At 38.8% G+C, this 26,707-nt stretch overlaps 1 long non-coding RNA gene across 1 annotated transcript; it reads left to right on the forward strand.

Annotated features, from left to right (window-relative positions):
• The first annotated feature begins 3,446 nt into the window (after positions 1 to 3,446).
• LOC136791321 (uncharacterized) lies at positions 3,447 to 18,804 on the forward strand. The gene is made up of 3 exons (XR_010833063.1): positions 3,447 to 4,284; positions 14,341 to 14,516; positions 14,669 to 18,804. It is a non-coding gene; the product is annotated as an uncharacterized lncRNA (long non-coding RNA).
• Positions 18,805 to 26,707: the final 7,903 nt, after the last annotated feature.

Consider the following 26,707-nt stretch of genomic DNA (forward strand, 5'->3'; position numbering starts at 1 on the left):
CTATATGTAAAATTACAGCTTATTCAAGCTTGGGTGACTTCTTAGAAGTATTAGACATAACCAGAGCATTCTTCTTTCAAGGTGCCGTATGAGTTGCACTTGAATTGTATGGACTCAGATGCAGAAGCTTGATGATCTTTCTACTTTGACGGATGAATGGAAACTCCATGAATTCAACATAACTTCTTATTCATTTTAGATGGCAAAATCCATTACACTGGAGAGGGCTGTATGGTTGAATGAATCATGATGTATAGGAAGTCTATCTCAGATATCTTTATTTCCTGGTTCCTATTCCATAGATATGTCTTCCCTTACTCTGTGGTCATGTTGTAATAATGTGCCTTCTAGGGTTTGTTGCATTGATACATTGGTGTTATGCAAAAAAACTAATTAAAAAAATGAAATCTCTTTTAGTCCCATTAGAACATCATATGAAAGATACTGAGAGACACCATGACACCAATACCATAAGATTTAAAAAATATGTTATTTTCATGGGTTTATTGAGAAATGTTATTAGTGGATTTGGAGCATCAAATGGACAACTGTATAATGCAAGGAAAAAGAAGCTAATAGCAAACAATGGATCAGAGACTGCTAAAGCAGAGTTTTATTTGGTGGTTTAAGTGGTTCAGGTTTAATAATTGGAGGGACAAGCTATGAACTGAAGAAAAGGTAAGAAATTGTAAGTACTGTGTTCAACCAGCCAGTACTTAAGTCCCTGATTTGCTGAAAGCCATCTGGAATTGTTACTTGAAGTCTCTGATTTAAAATTAAGTTGAATATTTAGGAGACTAAGGCCATGATCAGCCAATGCCTGCAAACACAACTACGCATGCTTAAAATGCTACTGCCCCATCCATGGCCATACGTCAGGCTGAGTGAGAAGAGCAGAGGCACCTCAAGGGGAACAAATTCTCCTAAAATGCCTCAGTAATTGACAACTAATGTACTTATGTCACTATGAAGCAAGTAACAGTAAAATTTTAAATGTTGATTTATGAGAAGTATTGTAAGCAAATAATTTAATAGAAGCAACAGCAATATTCATTAAACTTTTTACCAAGTACACAGAAGGTACCAAAGATTTTGACAATTCTCAGAATGATTTTTGTGCTGTACTGCTTAAATTTTCAATCAAAATTGGCAGGAACAGTAAACTAATTAAGGGTGAATTACAATGGAATTCCTACAAAAGTGTATGACATCTAGATTAATATGAAATGAGGCTGTCATGATTAATGTAACCATGATGAACACCAAGGGTATTAATAAAGTTTAGACCAATTATTAGACAGTGTCAACTAAAAGAAGATAGTTCAGCACAAAAAAAAAAAAAAAGTTCAACTTGAAAAAAAATCTGTCACCCCTTAAAATTCATGTTAGTAAAATGATAAGGATTTGACCAAAATTGAATAGCCAAGATGGTTATCTTAAAAGTCCTGCAGTTTGATCCTTTCTGGTGAGGCAGGCACACATGTTTCTTGCTTGAGAGGCACTCCATATGGTTTGATGGGTGTGTGTGCTCTGTGTTCAGCATGACCAAGTCTGGAACCACCCAAGGACCACCAGCAACATCAGCATGTATGGTGAGAAAGCATTTCTAAAGGCTGTCAAATATTGTTTCCTTAGAACTCAAATATCAGAAAAACACTCAGACCCTGATTCAACAGCAGGTGACATGTGAGTAGTACACGAGAAAGTTTTTTTCTCTAGTTTATTTGCATATAATCTCCCTGTAGAATTTCTCCAGCCTCAGCAGCCTTCTCACCTTTGTCTCTGATTTTCTGCAGTTTATTTAAAGGATTAATTTTAGTTGAAGTAACAGATTATCTGAGGACTTATTTTAAACTACAACTTACTATAGTCTAGGCAAAGTCGTGAAAATGAAGTGTGTTTTTAAAATATACCCACATATTTAAATTCCTAACAAATGTTATTAGATGTTGGTGGAGTCAAGTGGCAGGTAATTGATTAGTCCACGGGGAAGAACTGATAGAGCCAAAACAGACTTATCCGCTGGGCAACATACACTGCAGTAAGAGGAAAGACAATGTTTGGAGGTTGTTTGGAAGGCGAGCAATGCAAGGGAGATTGATCCAGTACACCAAGGGGAATGTTACAGATTAAGATATATGGAATAGCTCACAATTTCATTCACTTTCCCTGCCCTGTGTTTGAAAACTTAAATTCAGTTTAGTTAGATACATCCTCTACAGTGGCACCCAGTGGAAAGGAAGGACTCGGAAAGTTGGCGAGAAGTCAAGGACATGGCTTGATGTGTATGGTTTATCCTCAGTTCACAGAGTGAACATCCTGCCACCACTGATGATCATCAGGTCACAATGACCCCAGCTTCTAATTATTGCAGTGTTCTATCGTTTGATGTGTAATAACGTGGGCATGATGTATTTAATCTGCTGACAAAATGAAAAGTGTGTAAGTTGAGGCAGGAACATCCCTAAGCAGATCCTCGACCTGACCTGACACTTTTCCCTTGCAACCTGCCTTGCCACTGGGGCTTTCTGTGCTGTTAGGAATGTGAACATATTATCAATAAACTAATAGCTACCTAAGCCCTCTTTTGGTCTTACATTTCACCTGGCAGTATCTACCTGCACAATGGTTCCTGAGAACCTTTTTGCAGGCACCCAGCGTTCTCAGAATGCAGTGTTCTTGACAATTTTCCCCTTTTCCTCAATCACCAGTCAAAACACATCAACCTCTGAGATGGTGAGTGAGTGCTGGGAGCCAAACCTCTCCCCAAAGGGAACTGATAGGCTGGAAAAGCATGAGGCACAGCTAGCTGAGATGCAGTAAAATAAACAGCATGATCCAATTATAGTACTATTTTCAGAATATCATTGTAAACAATTTTATTTTTAACTTTGTCATTGAAAAATGAAATTTTAATAAGAAAAATCTTCCTGCTGCAATATCCAGAGAGGTTAAAATGACTTACATGCAATTAGTACTTTATTTGATGAATGTAACTCTTCTCTCCATTCATGGAATAGTTCTGTGAAAGCTGCAATGTTCTTTGCTGCATTTGTTGTTAAGAATTATTTGACAAAGTATTACTTCATTGTTCATTTCAATCAAGCACTCTGAGAGATTTTTATGTTTGTACTTGCTTTTGAAGTCCTGTTGGTTATGTATGAAAAGTAAGTTATGTTGCATTGCCATTATTCTCTGATTGGACAGTAAGTGCAGTCAAGACAGTTCTCCCATGCCTGTAATTTTTTTTCCCTACAAACCTAATCCCTTTCAACTAATTATAAACCTGATTGTAAGCATACATTTACAGTGAACACACAAATCAATTTTAAAACACTTTGAAACAGAAGCAAGATTTACCCTAGTCCAACAACTCTCCTGAACTTCACACTGTGTAATAGGAAATACAGTATGGGACATACAGAAGATTAAAGATATGAGAAAGATCACCGTCATCTCCCATAAGCAGTTCACCAAATAACTCCTGTGGTTTGTTGCTGCAGTTCAGTCAGAGGGGTAATGTCAGTACAGTGGAGTTATTTCTGAACAAAGAAATAACTTATCAGGAAAACATAGTTTTCCCCCACCTATGCTTATGGTTTTTACAGAAATTTCCCTTTCCCTTAAGACACTTAATTAATGCCAAGAAATCTGCACTTTTGTCAAAGGAGACATCTTGCCATGGAGAGGTAATAGCAGCATATGCATCGTGGCAGTTACAGGCCACACAGTGCTTTAGGGCTTTCTTTATGGAGGGGAGGAGAGGGGAGAGAAGCTATATAAACCCTCTTCATCTCAAACAGTGCTATGGAGACCTAATGGCCTAACTGGCTAAGGCTAAATTTGTAGCTGAAAGAGGTTTGCTGATACAGCTATTGCCGAGTCCTGCTGGTGGTGGTAGTGCAATGTAGACCTCACAAGTTTTTGTGTCACGATAGACAGTTTTGAGTTGTTGAATGAAATCCACCAACAAAATGAAGTCTTCAAGGAAAAACACTTTTAAGCTATTTGTAATTGTATTTGAACCAGAGATTCTAGTGTAAAAATATTACTGAAATTTCTTCTTTAAACTGCAGCTTTGTAACAGTAAAATATTTTTATGTTAGAGTGTGGCCTTTGAAAATCAGCAGTGAACTTATATAAATAATTTGAAAGGTGAAGTTCATTTTAAAGCATATGTTTCGATCTTCCTAGAGCTTTCCAGAAACTTGCCTTGTGCTGAGCAACTTTCTTGCCTCCTGAATAACATGATACCAAGCCCAGGACAGAACAGCCAGCCGAGAGGTAAGATGTGTGGCATTAGGTTTGGAGTTGTTCTGGTGTGCCTGTACCCCTCTTAAGTCACTTCTATCATGGACAGAGTAAGCTCACATTTGCTTAGAAAGTATTATGTGGACATACAGTAAGATGCAGTTATAACAGTGCTTTTTTTTTTTTTTTAACAATAGTAGAGACATTCCCAGACGAATATCAAGACAGAAGTTGCATTTGAAAAAAATAGCAGATGGGATGATGTGACCACTTTAGAGCTCCTGTAATATTTAATGCTCTACAATGAAATAGTATGACTTTTTTTTTTTTTTTTATTCAGTGGATTTTTTCCAACTCATCACGTCCACTGAACTTTGTGTTGATTGTTCTTTGTGAGCCTTTGAGATGGAGCACATGCAGCATGTGGAGTCCCATATCATGTCAGTCATCATTCTCTACTTGACATTTCTTGTGTTCCTAAGTTGATGTGTTCCAGATTAATGAGGCATTTGTTCTCAATCAAGAAGCTATTTAAGAATACACTTTTAATTGTAATAGGTTGCATATGATTAATTATTTCTACATGGTTTGCTCATATTTTTGGATAGTTAAAAGCAAATTTTTTTCTTCCACTGGGTACTGCCCGAATCTTTTCAATGTTCATACTAGTTATCACCCAATAATTTACGTAAGTGAATTGTCTTCATGTGGGGTTGCGAACTTCTTTGAGAAATTTGCCCAGAGCAAATTTCCCATTAGCCCATTTGCTTTAGTGACCTTCAATGTTCTTTTTCTGTAAAAGGAATAGAGGGCTAACACACAAGTTAATTGCAAAAGCTGTGTGCTTAAGTTAATTTGTGTGCATTTTTATTATTATTATTATTATTTTTGAAAGACTCCATTGTTTTAGGACTACTCATCTCACAGCTGGTTTTGACAAGAGTAGGTAGCCATTTTGTATTGTTTGTGCTCATCCTTTTGTTTTAATTGAGGTCTTCTAACTCAGCTATGTCTTTAGAAGCAGCTGTTTCAGTGTCTGACACATTCCAAACTGGACCAAGTTGTTCCCTACATGTGTGTTCCCTGCATGGGGGAAAAGGGACATGCCATGTGTTTTTATTTGCAAAGCTTGTTTCAGAACCTTTGTTGCTGTTCTTGGAAAGACAAAAGGTTCAGTGTTTCACGGCCCTGGGTCTTCAGGGATTACTTGAAAGCTCACATTTTATTCTTCTTTTATTCTTTTCCTTCCTCTTGGTTGCATAAGATGTAATTTTGGCAAGTGTAACCATGGTCCTAGTGGTGGTCAGCACACCTGGTTCTGAACTCAGAGTTTGAACTCATAAGGGAATAAGACATTTCTCTCCTTTAAATTAGTCAATCGTTGAATTAATATTAACTTAATCCCATAAAATGAATCACCTGTGGAAGGATTCAGGTGCAAGGGAGGCTCTAATTTTTCACATCACCTTTCTCTACAGCTGTCAGATAGACGATCTGATCATCCACTCACAAGATACATTATCCTTTCATTAGGTGGGTCCAGCCTAGTAAAATAATAGCCATGAAAATACTACAATAAAATAATAATAAGATCCCAAAGTGCTTGTTAGAGCTGTCTGTAGGTAGTAGTGTGCTGTTTGCTGCCTTGTGACTGATTTTTGTTTTTAACAGGTTTTATCTGAAATGTATTGTGGGCAGCTGGCATCCAGCTATTTTTCTTGTCCGTTTCCATTTTAGATAAGCAGAGGCTACATCATGAGGAAACGTTCATTTGTTCAAAGGACCCATTAGGACTAAGCTTAGGAGCTATAGCGTCAGATTTTGTTTTATCTGTGGGTAACTCTTTGTAACGTATGGTGATTGAATCTGTGTTCTCTCCTTCTCTTCTCATACAGAATATGGAGCAGCTCCTCCAGAAGAGCTCTCTCTGTAGGAAAGACATTCAAATTACTTTCAATTTTCCTAGTTTCTATCATGGCAGTACATTCCTGCAGGGCAAGGGACAGAGCTTTGTCAGTTAAGTTTACAGTAGAAGGGCACAAGTAGTGCATAATGGCTGAGCAGAGAATTAGAAGGAGGAATTGGAGGTGGAACAAATTGTAGAGTCTTGACAAAGCACAGAAACAATGAAAATATCCAAAACCAAGCTTTCTCCTACCCCCAAGTATGCTGTGTCTTTCAGGGCACTTCTCACAAGTGCTGGTGACTCATTTTGATGAAATTGCAGAGCTTTCTACCCTTCCCAGTTCCTCAGTGGGAGGTCATCACCCCTGGTGCAGAGGCTGCAGATCTGCATATGTGATGGCATATAAGCTACCACATCTCGTTGCTGGTTGTTTTACTTTAAACTGCTGCATAGTATATTAATACACAGGGCTGTAGATTGAGATGACGGGAGTAGAGACACTTGAATATTTTGTCAACTAAGTGGACAGGTGGGAAGCCTAATCCTGCTCTCTTCCCAGTGCAACTTGATGGTTCTTGGGGTTCAGAGCTCTTATTTTAGAAAGTATTACTATCCTGCTGGCCAGAAGCTGAATTTTACACTCAGAAATGCTTTTGTATGGGATACATGTGTGTGAAGGGGATGAGATGATTGCAGAAATGAGTAAAAAAAGCTATCTGAAGTACTGTTTTTGAACTCTATGGTTGAAATTGCACTACAACCCCCCTCCCCCCCAATAAAATAAAATAAAATAAAATGAAAATTCAAGAGAGTACAGTGTAAGTTAGCTACTTTGCCCATGAAGTTTATTTTACTATCAAGAAAAATATCAACTTAATTTTTTAGCTTATGGGTTAAGACACAGCAAAAGCTTGTTTGAGTTAGCTTGTAGTGAGGTGGAGCTGAAGCATGAAACAGCTATAGTTAAAGGCAAAAGGGTATATGTGGAAACAGAAGCAAAAGTGAACTGGTATGGCTCTTGTTGCAGTGAAGCTGAAAAAGTATGCTCCTTTTAAAATGATAATTCACAGAGGTTTGATTGCCAGGTATTCAATTTGGTCCTGGAATCACTTGAACACAGACTGTATTTGTGAAACAGTCATGCTTTGCACAAATATTGTTAATGTCAGCTGTATTGAACAGTCTGCTTTTCTTTCCATATTAAACATAATTATAATTAGTTGAGTAAAATGACAATTATGTAAAAAAGAGATATCTTCCAATAAAAATTTATGCTATACTGCGTATTGCAACTTTCACAAATGTTTTCATAATCAGATTCTGTCATCCCTTCCTCCATCTGGATGGCCTGTAACTCACAGAATCTGTTATTAATTTGTAAGTTTGGGTTTTGAACGGAGCTTGCTGAGAAGGTCATGTGGAGCTAGTTGCATGGCATATGTATGTATATATATATATATATATTTGCAAAATGACTTCTACGTATATTTCTGTTCTTAATGCCCAGAAGCCCCTTTGGAGAGACTGATACAAATGTGGCTGAGCTGGCCCAAATACACCCTTTCATAAGGTCACTATCATTAGCTGAACTTCAGGACCTCTCAACCTAGTAATGTACTTCTGACAAAATAGCAAACCTGTCCTACTGAAATTAACTTGAAATGGCTCATGTGTCATAGTTGATTGCTGACCACATAAAAGAGACATAAAATCTCTCAAAATATTTAAAGAAAAGTTGTTTGCTCTAGTCCTCATCTGACAGTGTAAAAAATAGTGACCGAAGTGATAAAGGAAAGATGCTAGTAGAAATACTCAATGAATGATAGATTAACTGAAAGAAAAAGTCATACAAAGTCTGTAGGAGAACGAAAACCAAAGGGGTAGTTTAGGACAAGTTTCTTAATAGGGAATATTTGCAGGTAGATTGTGAGGTGCTTTTTATTTTATAGAAACAGCATTAGACATTATTCTACAAGAAAGGCAAAGTGTATGTTTCATCCAAGTGAAAGAATTTCAAGAGTTAAGTTAGATTTAAAATCACATTTCTCAAAATTGAAAATGTGGGCTGGGTAGAGCAGGAGGAGGAAAAAAAATCTCCAGCTATGTTCTGAGAGTGAGATGGTCAGATCTAAAGAAAACTGAAGGTAGAGCTCATCTGGATTTTGCTGAGGTTTGAATCAAAGATCACAGCCACGGTTATTGGTCAGAGCAATGCTTTCAGGCACATTGGGAGGTTTTTCTTGCATATACAGCAAGACTGAAATGCTGAGCTTCATCTTCTTCATAAATGAAGCAGGACCAAACTGTTATGTATTTGTACATTAATAAAATGATCATTAATGAAAAGACCACTCATGCCATAGTAATCTGAAATTCATATAATGAGAAATTCCCTAATGACAGTCCAAATTAGAAATTGTTGTTTTGCAAGACTGCAGTTGTCCCAAATTCATGAACAGCTAACTGTTATCTCTCAAGCCAAGGGCATTTCCTATTTGAGTTTCATAAGAGCTTATTCTGTCCATTAACATGGGACGAATACTAAAAACAGAAGTAACATTTTCATTGGCTTTTCTTCTTTTCTGAATCCTTTTGACCCCTGACGATTAGTATCAGTCTCTTCGCACCTATTGAATACCCCTCAGGGACCTCTGACAGCACAGACCTGAACAGTGTTATATAAAAAACAATATATTTTAATTACCTCTGTTTTGTATATTTTCCACCAGCATAGTTGCTAAAAGGTCAACATGAGGATCTTACTATTCAGAGAAAGCATGAGGATCTTCTTATTTACAGAATGAAGATAATAAAAACACCTATACTTGACACTTTCACCATTGACAACTGGTTTACCTGAGCTTGTGTGAAATAAACTGTGTAAAAGGTCTTGGTGGATAAACATCTACTGTAAATGTTTCAGCAGGAAAAAAGATACTGTCTGGCTGAAAAATGTAGGACAAATTCACAAATGCAGCATGTTGCTGTTTAACAGATACACGTGGCCTTAGGGACCCACGTGACTCCGTTACTCATCCAAAGTTCAAAATAAAGAGAAAATAAGTTTTGACAGTCGCTTCTGAGAGAAGTGATAACAGATCAAAGGACTTTTTTTTATTGCAATATTTTCGTCATTATGGAAAAGAATAAGTTTGGACTTTAACTTCTGTTTGAAATCTTTACCTTCTAATAAGTGAACTCTTTAAATGTAGCTCAGAGAACAAAGGTTTCTCTTTTACAGTTAAACTTTTAACCCTTGAGGTTGAATTTGTAGAGACCAGAGGGAAAATCCACTGTGTTTTCACTGAACTTTTTACCCTTTGAAAAAAACTGAACAAGTTTAAAGTTCATACACAGAGCAAGAGGTCTCTACTGGGGATTTCTGGTATTATTAACTTCCTGACCTCGGATAATTAAAAGGGAAGAGCGGAGGCAGTACAGACTTTGACTCAACTTTGAACTTTTAACCTCTTGAGGAACATTTTTAGTGTGCAAGTGGTATACACAGTAAACTCTCTTATTAACTTTCTTTAACCCACAGACACAAAAAATGCCATCAGGCCAAAATTATCCTCTGTCCTTTGTGTCATATTTTTATTTGTGTAGCAGTTAAAACTCAAGGGAGATATTGTTTGGATACAAGAAGTGACACAGACAACTATTTTCCAGGAACTAGCAAGTACAGTAGGCAAGCAAAAGGGAGAAGAAGCCATGAATCTGTCAGACACTGCAATAAAGTTTGTAATTCAGACTGCGTTAGGCTTTACCTCTAGGACATGCAACAATATTTTAGTGTTGCCTCTGAGCAAAATTTTCCTTGCAAAGTGGGGGTATTTTATCTCTTTATTCAACTGCGCTTTACTTCCTCAAGCTTTAAACATAGTGATACTCAGCAGCCCAGGAGATTATGGATTCATTAACTAGGAAATAACCAAACAAGTAGTATTGTGAGTTCTGTATTTGAGCACATAAATTATACTTTCTCATACCCTTTACATAAATGGAAGAAAAATCTATGCTTCTTGTATCAGCAAGACAAAAATTATCTGTTAACTGTTCATCAGGGATACTATTTACTATCAACTAGTGTGGGGAACTATGTGGGAAGCAGTAAGAACTTCATTTAAACCTCCCAGCATTAGTGTTATTGGGGTGTAAAACAGAATTATGTTGAATCCATGTAGTTGGATATAAAATAACTTAGCTAAAAAATATACAAAGAATGTTGATGAAAATATTGCCTCTAAGAGAAAGCTATAAGCTTCTGGGGCAAAATTTCAATAAGTGGCATTCTCACAATAACAAAAGAAAGAACACAAGTGAGTTAATGTCTTCTGATTCTCTAAATGTTTTTTGCATATCATGGTGTTTCCAGTCATAGCAATCATTTATCTACTCTGTGAGGAACTCAACAGTGTTCAATGGGAACTGTAAAATTTGTTTCAGTTTTGTTTAGATGTAGAAACACAATCAGAAAAACATGCAAAGCATTTTTTTGGAAGCAGATGTGCTAGAGCATGAAATTGCTGTGTTAAGATTATTAGAAGATTACCAGGATTTATCTACCTATCTATTTACTTATTTAGAGACTGGCTGGATGTTACAGTAAGGATGGATGCATGCATTTTGAAAGTTTTGAATTTGAACGATTTTTCAAACCTCTTGATTGAAGCCAGATGAGCACTAAAAAAAAAAAAAAAGAGAGAGAGAGAGAGAGAGAAAAGAAACCCTCTAAAAACAATACAGAAATCAATGAGTTATTTAGGGAATCGCCCTATATATCCCAATGAAAAGAAATCTGAAAACACAAGTCTTGAAAATTTTGGCAAAAAAAAGCACATTTGCTTGGAAAGTCACCAGATTAGCCTGGTTAGCTATTGTTTATAGTTGTTTTTCTACTGCTTAAGAACATTGGCTGTGTTATCAGATAGTGTGATGCAATTCAAGCTGCTCTGTAGAGTGAAATGGTTAGCGTGGAGGGCCTGGCATTCACACTGTAGGTATGTGGGGGTATGTTTCAGAATAGCTCAGGTCTGATCCCATGTGATGAATACCCACAGCAGCAGCAGCATGTCCATGCGGGTGTGGGAATGCGCAGACGGGGCAGCGCCTATAGTGGTGGATGGAGGAGTGGTCGTCCTTGGGAAATTTGCTGTACAATCTCGCGGCTGGGAAGGAGCTGCCTCGTAGCCCTGCTTCCAGAGGTGTGCCTGTAAGGGTTGATATGTGAACAGATTAATAAACAGCTATTTAATTTTAATCTTACCACCAGCTGCAGACATCATACATGCCCCTTAGTACTTTTCAGAGTTACACTGGGTTGTTTGGGATTCAAATCTGTAGGTAGAGGGATGCTGAAGGACACCTGGGCTCAGTGGTGAGCTTCCATACGGGGTAGGACTATCCCAGCAAGTCTGAATTAAATATACCTGTATTAAATCTGAAAGGAATTTTGCCCTGTATCTACTTTGTCTTGACTCAGAAAAGCATTAAGGCTACTGTTTATGCACTGGGAAACTGAAATTATTAATAGGCACTGCTGTTAATCAAAACCCACAGTGGAGGAAAGAACACTTTAGTTGTTATATGTAAGAAAATTCATATTTTTTTTTTAAACAGGTATAAATATACATTTTCTTTTGTGAGGCCTGCAGCTGAGAAGTGGGTCTTGTTGAGCACCTAGCCAGCCAGGTGCCTTCCTCCTTTCCTCCTCAATGGGGACGTGGCCTGCTCTTCAGGCCACAGTAAGAGGAAAGCAGGCAGGGAGGGGAAGGGAGGGAAGGAGGAAGGTCTCTGTGACTTGGTGGAGTCCCTACCATGCCAGGGTTGAAAAATATGGCCCCCATGGGCTTGAGCCCCCCATTCATCCTCATGTCAGTTCCCCCAACAGAACCAGCAGGACACAGGGGCTGGGAAGGGGAATTTTGCTGGCAGCAGTGACCATTTCCTTGAAGGCAATGGAGGGTTGCACTCAGCCTTTTTCTCCTCCTGGTCCCCACTTCTTGGCCCTGAAGTCTGGCACAACTGGGACAAAAAGCAAGCCAGAGCTACAGGGCCCTTGTAAGCCCACCCCAGTCCATGCCTGTAAAGAGAAGTCATTTATGTTTGTGAGAGCTAGCTTCCTTCTTCCACATGATTGGCCCAGGATGAATCCATTCATCCCGCCCTGACCTCGAGGGGGAGCATGAAAATCATGGCAAAGTCTCATGGTTAGGCTGACCTGGCTCATCACATGCAGCAGACTGTGAGAGTGGACAGGCTTTCCCCTGCTCCTTTTACATCTTTTAGCTCTGAAGATTTTCCAGACTTTCCACTGCACAGTAGGATGCTTCAGAGACCAGTGACTAGGACGCATGTGGGCTGTTTTTCATGGGGTTAGCAAAAGCACCCTTGAAATAAAGGTCCATGTCATCCATTGAAGCTTAAATTCCTGTTGAAAAATATGGGGCTAGTAAAAACATCTCTACTAGCAGATTATCCAGATTTTCTTTTTTTGTTGTTGGTTTTTTTTTTTCATAGACATAACAGTGCATTTTTTGCCTGATTCAGATCACTGAACAGTCTGAAATATTTCACTGAAAAATTCCAGGAGAAATTTGGCAAAGTTACAGGCAATTGATAGCAGGGTGTTTATCATAACAAGCATTAGGAAACCTTGCTATCAGCCCCTCCTGCAATTTTGTAGCTCACGCACAGACATAAGTTGTGTAAAATCAGCATGAGTATGTATGCATGTAAGTGTGTGGATGGATGGAAAGTGTCAACCTACATGTGTTTGTGTACTATAGAGCTACTTGTGTGAGAAAGTATCAGAGTCTTACCCCAGGCATGGATTAAGGATGGCAATTAGACACATGTTTAGACACTGGCAGTGCCTTCCTCTATCAGACCTCTACAAATTCATCTGTCTTTGTGCACCACTGTTCCTGTGGAACTTCTGCTTTCCCTTAGATTTCAGCACCGGTGGATAAATACTGGTTGTTCTCTGTGGCAATACTCTCATTTTGGCTGACCTGTGTTTGCCATTCATCAGAGCAAAGAGCAAACTCATCTGTTTTTGCAGACTTACCTCCTGAGCACAGATAACGTGTTCAGCATTTATTGGAGATGGAGATGCAAGCAGAAAAAAACTAGCAATAGAGATACTTAACACTCATATAGGGCATCATCAGGAAATTCAGTTAATCTCACAGTAACTATATTATACGGAAACATGGGGGCAAGGCTGCAGTGTATATTTTCCTGGACTGAGCATGCAGGTGTTATGGAAAAAGATAAAATATAAACCCTCAAATTATTATCTCCTGTATACAAATGTTAAATATCTTACCTGCGCTTCAGGAAGAAACTAACAGAACAAGGTTTAGAAAGTCAAAGCCTTTTTCTCAATCCTGCACCCAACCCATATGGCATAATCCTTCTCCCATGGTGAATGTAGGTAGTTTTTCTTTTCACTGCGTTCTATGTGGGTGTGTGATGGACAGAGTTTGTCAAAATTGGAAAGGAAATTCTCACCTGGCCCTGAGCATTGAACAAAGAGTAAAATAGGAATCCTGATAAATGTCACATCCCACACACTCTGCCCTTGAGTCCTTCAAAGCCAAATGGTCAAGGCTGAAATGTATTGCACAGAAGGAAGAGAAAGAGAAAACCTGCTCCACCTTGCAAAGCAATACTACAGTTTAATTCTAGTCAAGGTGGAAGACAGAAGTGATTAGCAATTAGTGAGCAACAGTCCCTGCTTGGGCATTTAGATGGAGTGTGCCCTACTTGCCATGGCTAAATGGAAAGACCTAGCTCTAAATGCAAGCAGTTAGTCAGGGTACTTCCCACTGCTGGAGAGAGTGGGTGAAACTGTGCCCACCACAGGCAATATTTTGCTGATTTCAAGGTGACTAAGGTTTCACCCACTGTGAATTGACTGGTCTACTTAACCATGCTGGGTGCACTTTTGAACCAGTCACATCATGGTAGTTTTAACATAATAGCTGTAAAAACTGGCAGGGAACACACATCCATCTTTTCACCGCATGGCTCTGTGCTGCTTGCAGCAGCTGCTGGCTGGCCTAAGCACAGCCGCGAGTATCTAACTGACACATTGAGTACCAAAAGCCAAATCTGTAGGTGGGACTGAATCATGTTAAAGCTTTCCCCTGCAGCTCTTTTTAAATTTTTTTTTTCAGATGAGCCATTTTGCCTGCTTCATACCATGGTCATGGGAAGACCCTGATTCCAAGTGCCAGACAGGAGGAGTGGTTGCAAGAAGGAGTGCAAGGATGAAGCCCTGCCAGCAAAAAGGGGCCATACTGGAGATCTAGAAAGTGATTGCTTGACAGCGTGAAATCAGGCTTCTCTGAAGGTGTGCATTTACACCCCCAATATGTTGTTTTCTTGGATTATTCATGAGTCTAATAATATTAGCAAGATTTGTCTGCAGTGACTGGTACTTATGCTGGGTTGGTTGATGGATGTGTGTGACTGTTTTTCATTGTTTCTTTTGGCTCTGCTTAGACGATGTTGGAGTGTCTACAGGGATAAATATGTGATGTCTGATGAAAAGCATTTGCAATCAAATTTGAGACTTGATAATGAAGGATGGCAAGACAACACAGTAAATAGATGTAAGCCGAACAGGCATTTTATTGGCAAAAAAGACTGCATTCTCATCAAAGCCTTCATACTTTAAGGTGAGCTGGGAAAAGGTGGTTTTTTTTTAATTTATTTATTTGTTTAGGTTTGTGGGGCTGATTTATTTTTTTTTTAATTTACTTATTTGTTTAGGTTTGTGGGGCTGATTTATTGCTATGGGCATTGAGAACAATGTGTTTGTGAAATGCACAAGCAGACAGTGGCATAAAAATCAAAAGAAAAAATAAAATCCAAGCTCATCCCATGAAGCTGAACTTCTCATAGTGCCATGATAGGGAACATATCTCCTGTTTGCTTTCCATTTTATTTTTATAAAATTTTCTTTTTTTTCACAGTCTCTTCAATATGAAAACATCAGTTTTGTTTTGTTTTGTTTTGTTTTAAGGTATAAGCGCATAGCTTAGTTCACCTGAGAACATGTTCCTCTGATACAGATAACTACTGATGGGGCAAGAGGTAATGGCCTCAAGTTCCACCAGGGGAAATTAGGAGAAATTTATTCTCAGAAAGAGCAGTCAGGCATTGGAACGAGTTACCCAGGGTGGTGCTGGCATCACCGACCCTGGGGGTGTTTAAGGAAAGGTTGGATGTGGTACTTAGGGACTTGGTTTATTGGGTGATATTTGTGGTAGAGGGATGGTTGGACCAGATGATCTTGGAGGTCTTTTTCAACTTCAATGATTCTATGATTTCAATTTGTCTATTGAGACAACAGAATATTTTTCTCAGATGTGTAAGTAAAATCTTACAAGTTATTTTATTAAGAAAAATCCTTAAAGACTTTTCAGTGTCCCTTGTACACTATTGCATATGGTAGATAGCATACCCTTAGTATTCCTAGTGTCAAGTATTAGCATGAGGAACTGAAAATAATATATATAAAGAGTCATTAATAAGTTGCTCATATTTTAATGGTTTTGTTTCTATTTGGTATGAGGAGTACAGGTTGGTATTTTGGAAGTAGTTCAGGAATTTTTATTGTTCTAACATCTCAGCCTCAAGTCCTACCTCACTAGACACAGGGTCATCAGGACTGCTGGATACTATACTCAAGGAATACCTGTTTGGACATGTTGGATTTTGAATGTTTGCTACTCATTCCCAAGGCTTAATTTCTGGATGTGCCATAAAAGTCAAATCAAAGTAAAAAACTGTGGTGTTTGTCCACGGTGAAGATAAAATAAGTGGTCACAGGTAGTACAGAAAAAATATGGACTCCACAGTGCTGAAAAACTGCTGTTATTAGCTCAAAAATGTTTGCTTTACTTCCCCTTGTAAAATATTCTTGTTATACTGTAGAAATATATCATTATAATGAGTTAATATTTGTCCACCATCACGTATTGGAAGGTGGACAATACATGGAAGGAAGGAACACAGAAAAGAAGCAAATTAAAGGAAATTAAAGGATTGGTGAGTTTTGTAACTTGTCACTATGTAAGGAATTTGAAGTAAATTGTAGTAAGCATGTCAACAAAACCACAAAAAAAAAAAAAAAAGGAGCTGAGAATATGACCCAGTGAAAGAACAGCAGGAGTCCTCATCTGGTTTGAATTCTGCCCGTGATCCAGCTTTTCCCACCAAAAAATGCAGATTTACACTCCTTTTAAAGCACATTACCACCTAAGAAAAAAAAAAATCATCCCCTCACATTTGCTAGTCACAGCTGTAAATTTGACTTGCTTTATTAGCTGTTGCACATTACACTTAACAAAATGGGTTTACGTTATGTCTTAACATGTTCTTGTTTACAAGTACCCTGTTCCCTGAAGAAGGGTAATTTTAATGTCATAAGAAACTTCATGTTTTGTTTCCAGCACTGATAGATCTAAAGTAAACAGCCCTCCCTAAGGAAGAAATGAAAAAAAATGAAGAACACAAAAAGCACTGCATGAGACCTTGGTTAGGACCAGGCTGAGCCTGCCCTTTCTCCCTGGTGGTGATGGGCACAGTGCAGCACTCTCCTCCATCCTACTGCCATTTTCTCCTTTTAGGGTAGCAAAATCCCTATCTGCAAAGTTCACGGTGGCACGGGAGCTGCAGCCAGTTCCAGGAATGTGCAGCCGCTCCCTGGGTCAGCTCAATGTTGCTTTCATCAGACGTGTCACTGCGATGGAGGGAAGTTGTTAGAAAGAGTTTCAGGAGGCATTGACATAATCAGGTCAGTTGGAGGTGCATAAACAAGAGAGGGGGGAACAAAACCCATAGAGAAATGCAGGTCTTTCCACCCTATCCCTGGGAGACATGAAGCAAAAAGCTTTGCTCTCACCTGCCAGCACGGCATTTTTACTCCCTGCTTTTGTCTTTTTGGCTGTAAGGTGCTTTCTTCTCTGCAGCCTGACAGACCCAAGGACGTTTTAGTCTGTCACATAGTTCTTAGGCAAATTTTGCCTTTCTTCGTACTAACGTGGCAAGCAGATTCTTTTTTTTTTTAATAGGCTGCTTAATGGCTAGGTACCCCCCACTGTGGAGATATCTGTCAGTGAGATGGAGGAGGACAGGGTCTCTCTGGAGGCTTCGGAGCCACTGGGGAGGGGAGAAGAGAGAACTTAAAGGAATACTGTATGTTGCAGGGACATCTAGGGAGCTTGTGCCTCTGATGTTGAAAACATTACTGGGCTTTTGTGTTTTCACGTCTTGTGAGCCTGCTGAAAATACTTCATGACAACCAGGATATGAAGAGAGATAGGTAAAATATCATGTTATACAGTTTGCATCTGGAGATGGCACATGCTGAATGAAAACTTTAGCAGCAGGCTGCTTTTACAACTGAGGCTGAAAAATATTTTTTTCATTTATATTTTTTCAAAAAAAATAATCTAAAAGTGTTCAAATTACTAGAGAATCCTCTTTCTTGATGTGACAGTAACAATATCTGAAGTAGGGCCTGCTGTCCTGGCTGTAAGATAAAGCACTCTGTGTTTAGAGTACATACATGCTAACGTACATGGAAATTTTTAATACAGTCTCAATTTATATTACTTTAAGATAACTGGTTTAATGGGGAAGAAAGATGGCAGATTTTTCCCTTTATACTGTCGCTGTTTCTGAACAATTTGTTTACCTTTGGAGGGAGGGGGCTTGGAGAAGATGGAAAGCCTTCTCCATCATCCAGATCTCCATTGAGCATCCCAGCTAACCAAAAAAAGGAAGAGACTGTGGTTAACAGAGAGATAGGAAACACATTTTGTTCCTCACAGGCTGCATTTTTGTGGTCCGTGGAAGCACTGCATTGTGAGAACTCACTAATTAAGGGGGCTACTTGTAGGAGGCCCTCCTGGGAAAACGTTGAGGTGCTCTAAGAATACAGTGCAGTTATCAGGTTAGCCACTGTGATCTTCTCTTTACACCAGTGCAGAGCTAATCTCTGCCTGTGACATTAATGGGCAAGGATCTGCAGGGGTTTTGGATAAGACTGATGTCCTCGTAAGTACAATCTCTTGCTTCTGGCAAGAGAATGGCAGTGTATTACTCTCTGTATTTGGATTATTACCATGCTTTCTACCTACTTACACTTCACTTGCAATTTAGGATAAGTAGAGTCATCATGTTCATTTTATGCCCCAAGCTTTTGTCTAGTACAGCTGTGTAGTGTTAACAGCTGCTGTTTTTTTGTTACAGAAATGGCTGCATTTTAGGAATAGGCAATGAGATTTCTGCTCTACAGTTTGCTCAACCAGCTTGTGAAGTACTTTGTAGATCCAGGTGTGTAAATAGTACTTAATAATACTGATTTTACAATAATAATTTGGTAAAAAGGGATTATGATCCATGTTTTGATGTGCAATTTGCTATCTGTTTGTTATGCAGAAAATCTTGGGCTTCTGTTACTGAGCCCAATTGAACAAAAACCCAGGTCTAGAAATTAGATTATTATTCTGCAGTTCAGTGATTAAAATAAAAATACTCTATCACTTGTATTTACATTCTTGCTGCAAATCAGGTCACCATGACCTCTGAGCTCTGTTTTCCACAGAATGGGCCAAATCCGTTCCCAGTGTGACTCCCTTGACTCCAGCACAGTCAGTTGCACAAGAGATGACTGTAGCTCATTAAGTCTGTAGAATAACTCTATTTTGATTGGGGATAAAAAATAGTATTTGCACGGAGTCTTTTTCTTGTTGGCATAGTAGATTTTTTTTTTAATGGACATTAATAGGAGCTGGCATGAAAATTGTTCACTTAAAAAGAAGAAAATAAAACAGCATAAAAGCATATATTTTATCTGCTTTCTATCTATTGTGTAGAAATAATTTTAAGACTGTAAATGATAAAAAAGTGTAGGAAGAAAACCAAAATCAGAAGAGAAAATAATTGTTGCATCTTAGCTATCTCTTCATCTGTAATACCATTCTGCTGAAAACACAGATTTAGTTCTGCTGCAAACACAAGGAAGGAGTTGGGTCCCTTTGGCTTACTGCTTCCTCTCTGAGCTGGCAGCACTGGGGAGGGAGTAGCATAGAGTGAGGATATACTCACACGAGCACCCCCCAGAGGAGGTGCTCTGCACCCCAAAGAGAGAGCAAAGCACTGGTACGAGCACCAGGAGCCTGCTGGGGGCGAGGAGGGGAGGCAAAGGGGACTAGAAACCCTGTGAGCCCTACACAGTGGGATGACGAGCAGGGAGCTGCCAGTGATGACAAATACTGGGAATCAGACACTTCCTAGAGCGTGGGATTTAGAGAAAGGTCAGGTGAGGTGCCTGAGGAAGGGGTGGTGGGTGAAGAAATGACTCGAATCACCTATGCCATATAGCAGGAAAGCTTGCAGTAGACAACTGATTTAATCCTTCCACCCCTACATGACAAAAACTGGCCAGGACAGCTGTCTTTCTGTTGTCTCATCTCCAATTACTTTGTCATAGCCAGGGTCCTGCAATGTCCCAGACTGGGTCTGGTGACAAATAAATAAATCTGATTGACTAGCACTGTAAGCATTAATTCTCTGGGAGTAGCAGCAGAGTAGCATTGCCCTTTGTACATGCAAGGGCCAGGAAAAATATACTGTAGCAGTTTTCTTCCTGATGCTTAGCATTAAAGACCTCAGCTCCTCCCTGCAGGTCATTAAGCCCCAGGAAATACCCCGTTCCTCTGTCGTTATTGCTTAATTATTTTCAGCTCTGTAATCTAATTTGCAGTTTGACTCTATGTTGATTCTAGCTGGTGTATCATAACCTTTACAGTACAGGAAACGCAATGCAGAGTTGGCTGTATTGATGTCTATGTCTTTTGGTGAAAAGAGCCTTTTCCTAACCTTACAACTTCAAGAAATAACTCATTTTCTAGAGAGTCTGAAACCTTTAACATTATGGATATTTCACTTTATCCTGCTTTATTTTAAATTGTTTTAGAGTTTACAATGCAAAACTGAGTAATAAAGGGTATTTTATTGAATACGTGCCATTACTCCTTAGCTTTAAAGGAGGATGTTAGAAAAATATGTCACACAGAGGAGCTGTTAACATATTCCTTGTATTTTAATTAAATATAACAGATACTTCAGGTGTTCTAAAAACAAGGACATAATATACTGATAGCTGCACAGGGAAGCTATCTGAATATAGAAATTACAAATGAGATAATTCAAGTAATTTAAAGCTTGATCTTTTATTAAATACATGCTGTCTAAAGCAGATAGTTCTATTTCAGCCAGAAATAACTGAGTTCATGTAATATCTACTACCTCCTTGATTTCTCTAGAAGTCTCCAAACCTAACAGGAAATTGGAGCAGTAGGGAGCCATCAGCTTTGAGATTCATCTCATCAAGACTCCCCTTCTTATGCCTGGAATAGTTTTGATAAGAAAATGACAAAATACACTTATAATACGTACAGTTTGTAATAAGTGATATATGGGATGCTTTTGAGCTCAAAGGTTCTCATGGATGCATATAAGTCACGTGAGCCTACACGAGGGAACTTAATCTGAAATAAAGCAGAGGATGGAAGAATGGGAAGGAGTCTCTGAAGTGTAAGTCTCTAGGAAAAGCCATCAAAAATGTCACAGAAGGAAATCATTTAGACTAGGAGATGAGAGTTGGGGAAGCATACAGAAATTACTATCAGCAATCTAAGGGCTATGTTTTGAGTAAATATCCTTAATGAGTAGTAAGTACTGCAAACGAGATTGTATTTCGTTTTTCCTGTAGCCGTTTTGTTTCCAACCCTTGAATGCATACCTCTGAACCCTGGCTTTAAGCCAGGTTAAATAAACTTTACCCTTGTTTTGCTACAGGTCTGTCTTGTGTCAAGGTGCACTAGAATGAAACAGAGGGCCTGAGATTGTAGCCTGAAGGGCTCAGGGTATTGGAGGTGCAGAGGAGGGTTAGGAACATCTATGTTCTCTGTAGTAAGGGACCCTGGGGCCTGGGAGGTCCAAGCAGATGCTCTGAAGCTTGTGTTGCCAGATTTTTTTTGAGAAGTTCCCCATGTCTGATGCAGAAAAAAACTCCGTTTGCAGTATACAAAGAGGCATAGGCCATGTCTTGGTCTATGGGGATGGTGAGACAGCCCTGTGCGGTGCCTGTGCTCTGCAAATAAACAAGGGTCCCACCTTGCTGTAAAATCTCGGGACCTGGAAAAACAAGATTTCTGGGCAGTGATGGTGGTATGTTCTAGGCTGCTGGACTCAGCTCTGTTGGGTGACTGTAAAATGCTACATGCTCTTCAAACTTCCTTGTATTAGGAATATGGATTATGAGAATATATGGAAGATTTATGAGAATGTATGGATGAGTTATTTCTGCTCTTTACTACTTCTTCGTCATATAGTTCTGTAAGCCTTAAAGCTACAGGAGACCTGCTGCCAGGAGGACTGTTGTTATCACCACAGCAGGGTATTTCAAGGGCTGTTCTTAGTACCCTGAAGCAGTGTCTGCTAACTAACCATTACAGTGAAAAATACAATAATACTCTCATATTGTCTCAAAGATTTTGTTCAAAAGCGTGTGTATAGCGAGAGAGGAAATCAAAATTGCAATTAGCCTCCCATATCCCCTATATAGGCAAATTATTTTTATGATGTCCAGATCACCTCCTCTCTAATCCCCAGCCCTGTGTCAGCAGTACAAGTGAGCCCCCAGTAATGTGAAATAGTCACAGCCTTTTGGTTACTCGGCTGTTCCTCCTGAACAGCACTGTGGCAGCCAGGCCTGCCCTTTGAATTAAACAAGTTGTTCTGGTAACAGAACTAACTGAATTAATTCAGCATAAATGAGACTGCAATATTCCAGGACATGTAAATAAAACTACATTGTTATATAGAAATGTTACATTATTCCAAGCACCCTCTTGATAGTACCAGGGGAAAATATTCTTCTAACAAATACTGAACTCTTCTTGGCTGATTCAAAATGAGTAGGAAGTTTTATGGTCTCAGCCTATATGCATTTTTAGACTTAGAAATGCTGAGTGAAATCAATGGAAGACCTTTGATCCATTAGTAATGCAGGACCATATCCTCTCATAGGTAAAAGACATAACAAAGGCTAAGGAAATGGCAACATCCCCTTTCTTCATTGTGCAGCATGGTGACTTTTTCTATGATCAGACACAAATGTAATGATTGAGGAAGAAAGGCCTTAATGTTTAGAAGAAAGGCTGAAAACAGAAGATACTCAAATGACAGCTAGAAGAAGGGAATGATGGTGATATAATTGGAGTAGACAAAGGATGTTCACTTTGTGACACATTTTGAGAAACATCCAGGAACATTTGTTATGCCAAAGCAGGTTCACGGTTCAGTGGAAATGCCATCTTCTGTTGGGGAAGTGAGCAGAAGAGGCAGCACTCTCTGAGCCGACAAGGGAACAGGTATACTTTGGGGTTCCAAAGCAGATAGTGGCGTACAAGTTTACATATATTATTGTTATTATGCTATGCTAAGTGTGCATAGCATTTTCATTTAGTGACAGATCCACTGAGGAATGAGGGTACAGTACCGTTATTTACTAACAGAGGGATCTTTTAAATTCACTTCTTAAACAGCAGTATTAGAATGACCTACCTCCTCCTCCTGCATTAAGGACTTATGAAATAGAGTATACTTGTGTGTTTATTTCTGGATTTAAAATAAATAATAAGAAGTCATGGTGTTCCTTCCTTTAGAAATATCTGATAATATGAGAATTATTCAGATTTTTCTACTCATATGCTGGCAGATCTGCCATAGGAGTCTCATGTAACAATATGCAATAACAACTGGAATCCTTGGTTTAAAGAAAATAAGTTTGGAGTTGTTGGTGTTTTTGTTGTTGTTGTTGTTTTTCTTTCAACCTTTTATTAGGAAACCTCTAGTTTTCTCACTCAAAACACAACATTTTATTTGAGACAAATAGACAAAACAGAGATGTTGAATGCCTTCTTTGCCTGTCTTCTACACTGATGATGGAGGAAAGTAACTGCAGGAATGATAAACTCCCCAAACTTGTATGGGATTTGCTGCTCCAGTTGGGTGCATGTAAGTCTATGGGGAACAATGAGATTCATCCCAGGGTATTCAGAGAGCCAGCTGATGTCATCACGAGACCTCTCTCAATTATTTTTCAATGGTCTTGGGAATCCAGAGAACTCCCAGTTGACTGAAGGCTAGCAAATGTTCCAGTTTTCAAGGGCAAGAATAAAGACCCTGGTAATTACAGGCCTGTCAGTTTCATTTCAGTGCCTGGTAAAATTAAGGGGAAAATTCTTCTGGGAGTTATTGAAAAACACCTGAAGGACAATGCGGTCATTGGTCAACGCCAAAATGCGTTCATGAGGGGAAGGTCCTGCTTAACACACTTAATCGCTTTTTATGGCAAGGCCACCAACCTAGTTGACCAGGTGAAGCCAGTGGACGTAGTCTTTGGATTTCAGCAAAGCTTTCCATACTGTTTCTCACAGCATTCTTCTGGACAAAATGTCCAGCATACAGCTAGACAAATACCTAACATGATGAGTGAATCATTGGCTGATGGGTCAGGCTCAAAGGGTTGTGGCAAATGGGGTTGGTTACATGAGGCTGACAGCCAGTCGCTGTAGGGGTTTTGCAGGGCTCCATTTTAGGGCCAGTTCTCTTCAATGTTTTCATAAATGACTTGGATGTAGGACTTGAAGGTATGCTAAATAAGTTTGTGGATGACACTAAAATGGGAGGAGCTGTTGACTCTGTCAAGGCCTTGCAGAGAGATCTTGATGAATTAGAGAGCTGGCTAATCACTAACAATGTAACATTCAACAAGAGCAAATGCCAGATTCTGCACTTGGGAATGAGCAACCCTGGCTACATGTACAGACTGGGAGATGAAAGGCTGGAGAGCAGACCAACACAGGATTGCTAGCTAGCTGAGGAAAGTGATTGTCCCACTCTATTCTGTTCTGATGCAGTCTCACCTTGAGCACTGTGTGCTATTTTGGGTGCCACAATATAAAAGACAGACATAAAACTATTAGAGAGCATACAAAGGCGGGCTACAAAGATGGTGAAGGGTCTAGAGGGGAATATGTATGAGGAGTGGCTGAGGTTACTTGGACTGTTCAGCATAGAGAAGGGGAGACTGAGGGGTAGACTTCATGGTGGCCTTACAGCCTCCTCAGAAGGCGCAGCAGAGGAGCAGGCCCATTATTTTTAATAATGCCTGTATTTTTGAGCATTTTTAGCTTTTAGGGGAGCTGATTAGATTTAGATCCATTCACTTTAGTGCTATTGTCTGGCTTGGGCCACATACTCCTTTCTGAGTTCATTGTCCCTGTTCCTGCTGACTGAGCTCTCTTAAATGAATCCAAAAATTGTCTTTTTTTTTTTTCTTTTTTTTTCTTTTTTTTTTCTTTTTTCCCAAGGAGATAAGGTTGAGTTGCTGCTGCTAAGTGTGGTCCTTAACTGAGACACAACCAAGGTATAACATCTCAAAACACTATGTGTGACTTTTATTTCTTGTTCCTCTCTCTCAAGGAATTAATTAGCTGCTATAAAAGTTTTAGTAGTTCAACAAACTTTTAAGGAAGCTTTAAATTATATTTAAATCTATCAAAAGAAGTAATTTGCAAAGAAAGTTCATAATGCTTCAAGTTATATTTTGGTACAACCTCTGGTGGATTGATTTTCCAGATCTTAGAGAGACCTAGAAAAGTCTGCCGGCTATATGTTCAACTAAGCTGATCCTTCCATAAGTTCTAGAAGTGAATGGCTTTTGTGGTCCTCTCTGTTGGTTTGCCCTCTGTGAGATACTTAGTATATTTTAGTTTGGAACTGCATCCTCACAACCCTGCATTTTAAGCTAAGGATTGCCCAGACCCACACAACTAAAAGTTTGGTATGATGGTGTTCTTACTTTCTAATGCATCCTTCTGCAAACTCTTCCCAGAAGCTTCTTTTCTCTCTCTTTTTTTTTTTCTGAACTTCCTATCTTTCAAAAAATCTTCAAGTGAATCAAAAGTAACAGAGGCTTCAGTGTCCTATGTTTGATATTCACTTAAATGCTGCATTATTCTTCAATAAATAGTCTAATATCTATTGGTTTCTTTGTTATGAGTGGAAAAACTTTCAATACACTTCTCTTTTCTGAAGTAAAAGCAGCTGAAGCTAGCATCACTTTCACTGTTTTGAACTTTCCATTGTGACAGACTACTGAAGATTTTTCAGTGGAGATATTGGTGGACACAGAAGCAGTTTTGGCTGATTAAAGTCTCTCAGCAAACACATACCTGGTAAAAGCTGCTATTTAATTTGCAATATTATCAAAGTTATATGACGTGTGGCAGAAACCAGCCTCTGAAATGTGTCTAATTTGGGGATGAACTATCCATTTAATTTTCCTCATGCAGTCTGCCTGTGCATGTGTACATATAGGATAGCTCTATGCATGGGATTCTTAAAGAAGTGAACCCTAAGTAAGAAATATTTAGATCTGAGAGCCTTAGAGCTGAAAATAAATTAATAAATAAATAAATAAATAAATGTATTGCTTACTCTAAACCAAGAAGTAATATTTTGAAAATAAGTTTTGTCCTTTCTGATTTGCATATTTGACCTTGAATACATTCTTAAGAATTCTTAAGAGGTGTTGCCAGAATGTAGTTTTTTTTCTTATGATTACAGTTTTCTAGGCTGTTGTCAACCATGTTTCTTTACGGTATGCCAAACTTATCCTTGAAGTAAGACCATTGTAGTCAACAGATGCTATTGGCCCATTAACTTTAGCCTGTGATAAAGTCAATGGCAAAAGGATATTCTTATGCAAAGCAGAATCACTGGAGATATGCAACTAATCACTGAGGATTAGAATGAGGATATCCCTGTCCTTATAGCACCTTCATATGGATTTTTAGCCTTTTTTAAATAGCAAAATGACAAGGATTATTTTCCCTTGCTTATGAGAAGAAACCACAGTTTTGTCTATTATTACAAAGTGGTCAAACTTTATTAGAAATGCAATTATGTTTCTTAAATCTTTTAGTACTTCTGTGCATGTGATTGCTAAGCAATAGTAGTTCTAATTATGATTTCATAAATTGCCTATGGGCAAAACGTTAGGCTGTATGTGAACTTTCCAGTATTACTGTTTAGGCTTGACCGTTCTTATGAATTATTTTAAACCTGTATATTTTAAAGGAAAAAGACTTCAAAATATCTTTGTAGGACTGAAACCCTTTCACCTTAAGTATGTACACTTACTGGGAATCAGTGGGACCACTTCAGATTCAAAAGGTTAAGACCTCTCTGTATTCACCCATTTTGTGTGTAATCACAGAATCACTGAATAGTTGAGGGTGGAACATTGTGTATCTGTAGGTTATTAAATATAATTTTGCGGAATTTTATAATATACTTATGTAATATATATATTTTAAGAATTCAAATAATACTGTTATATCATTCCAGTACTCTGAACCTCCCCTTCCCTCCCCCCCCCAAACAAAAAAACAA

Source organism: Anser cygnoides, chromosome 1 (assembly GCF_040182565.1).
Source record: "Anser cygnoides isolate HZ-2024a breed goose chromosome 1, Taihu_goose_T2T_genome, whole genome shotgun sequence".
Lineage (NCBI taxonomy): Eukaryota > Metazoa > Chordata > Aves > Anseriformes > Anatidae > Anser > Anser cygnoides.